Genomic DNA, 2,536 nt, shown 5'->3' with positions numbered 1-2,536 from the left:
CCACAAAGTCTCTCCGTAACAGTTTGTTTCGCTGGGCTCTCACCTGTGATCTCAGAATTCAGGAGGCTGAGGCAAGAGGGCTGTTGCAAGTTTGAGGCCAATATGGGCTGCAGAGTGATACTCTGTTACACACACACACACACACACACACACACTTATATAATGTAGGCAGGACCCTCAATCCTTCTTGTCCACACACACAGAAATGGAGAGCCACACAGACCTATGAGCAGAACTGGAGGAAGGGAGATGGTGTGTGGCCTGGTTTTGCCCACTTCACAGTTAGGAATGCTTCGGCATGTGCGCATGTGCGGAAGCATCCCTTTTGGTAGCCGCGGCAGCTGCCTGACCCGCAGCACACTGACGAGCCCGGTGTACAGATGAGACACTGATGTGGCCGTTGGCTTGAGGCTGAATTTGGAAGCAGAGCTGCTGTGTCACCAAAGCTCCCTCCCGGGTCCCCTACGGCCTGACTGAGCAGGCAGCACAATCCTCTGCCTAGCAATGTGGAGCTGCAGGGCATAAAGAGGGGCCTGCCTGGGCTCCCCGACAACAGTCAGTCAGAGCTTCGGGGCTCCCCAGATCCTGCTCTGGGGCCCCTGAGCGTGGGAGCTGATGGAAGCATGGAGTTTCATGAACTCTCAGGATAAAAAGCCACGTGAGACGTCTTGGCCATTCCCATCCTGCATGCTCTGGAGTGGAGCCTGGGCACTCTCTGAGATACTAGGCCTTTAAACCTGTCACAGTAAATACTCGGGAATTAATACAGCAACTCCCAACGCTGGCAGTGCAATTTGCCACCTAAATTGTTACCTTCCCCAGAATGGTGCATAAACAAGATGAGCAGGTCTTGGGGACTTCTCAACAGGTGTGACACTCACCGTGCCCGGTTTTTACCAGGGAGAAAGCCCACTCTTCCCACAGCCCCTCCTGTGCCGAGCAGGGAGACAGCCCCCGGCAGGGTCTGTGTCTCTGAGCTGCGAATAATTATCCTTGCCACTCACCAACACGCCAGAGTTCAGAGTCACGGGCCCAAGGTCACCAGGCTGCTGGGGTCAGACGGTTATCTTCAGCTTCTGAGCTTCTGATCACTGAATTGCGTCTTGAAAGAGTCTCTGTTGGTACCGTGCTTCAGGGGAAAGCATGGAGGGTGTGAGTCTTGAGTCTCAGAACCTACATAATTAGTGCTGATGTGAGCTTGTAGTCCCCACAGTGAGGAGTTCCAGACAGGAGTCTTCCCTGCGCTTTGCCAGTCAGCTACCCTAACCTGCCTGGCCAGCTCCAGGACCCAGTGAGAGACACCCCCCCACCCCCGTCAGAAAACAAGATGGATGTGTCCTGAGGTTGTCCATCACCTTCTATGCTCAAACGCACATTTACACACACCCATGTGCACAGATGTGCCTCCACACATACTAACAGTCATGCGCGCGCACGCGCACACACACACATAGACACACACACACGGGGCGGGGGAGAGTTGTAGGAGGAAGGAGTCAGCAGGAAGCACAGGCTATAGTAAAGAGAAGGGTACCAATGCCAGAGCTCTGCCCAGCCCCGAAGAATCCCTTTTCCTTTTCCACACACCCTGTTCCAGCTGCTGAGCCTCTTCATTTTCAGCACCCGACAGGATCCCATCCTCAGGAGGACTGGCTCGCAGGAGCACCTGGCAGTTCCTGCCTCCGCTTAGGCAAGGACTGACCCTACAGCAGGACGCAGGACAAATTCTGAGGAGTGCCACAGAGCACCCTGTGGTGCTTTGCCAAGCACAGCACTGCTTTGAACCACACCCTTGCCTTGCTCTGTCCATCTCTCTGTCCACCCTTCTTCCTCGTGCCCGCTGTGCGAGCAGCTTTCTGGCAGCTCTGTTTCCCATGAGTGTGCATCTTGGATTTTGCATTTGTGGAGCCCACGCAAAGACAGTTCCATCGTGACGGTTTGTAGCTGGAGCAGATTAGATGTCTCCCTCTTCTTCATGAGTAAGTAGCTGGAGGCCACGTTTTGCCTTCCCATGCCTCACAAGTGACTCTCTTCCTGCTAATAAACCCTGGGAATGATCATTTAAACTGAAATGAGAGCTTAGACATGATGGTTAATGTTCTCAAGTCAGAAAGAGGGGTCTATTCAGAGTGAGACCACGAACAGTCCATCACAGCGTCTTGTCCATCACAGCGTCTTGTCCGTCACAGCGTCTTGTCCATCTCCACAGCATCTTGTCCATCACCACAGCATCTTGTCCATCTCCACAGCATCTTGTCCATCTCCACAGCATCTTGTCCATCTCCACAGCATCTTGTCCATCTCCACAGCATCTTGTCCATCTCCACAGCATCCTGTCCATCTCCACAGGATCTTGTCCATCTCCACAGCATCTTGTCCATCTCCACAGCATCTTGTCCATCTCCACAGCATCTTGTCCATCGTCACAGCATCTTGTCCATTGTCACAGCATCTTGTCCATCTCCACAGCATCTTGTCCATCTCCACAGCATCTTGTCCATCGTCACAGCATCTTGTCCATCTCCACAGCATCTTG

Source organism: Acomys minous (genome assembly GCF_964271855.1).
Source record: "Acomys minous genome assembly, chromosome: 13".
NCBI lineage: Eukaryota > Metazoa > Chordata > Mammalia > Rodentia > Muridae > Acomys > Acomys minous.
Note: the sequence above shows the minus strand (reverse complement) of the source record.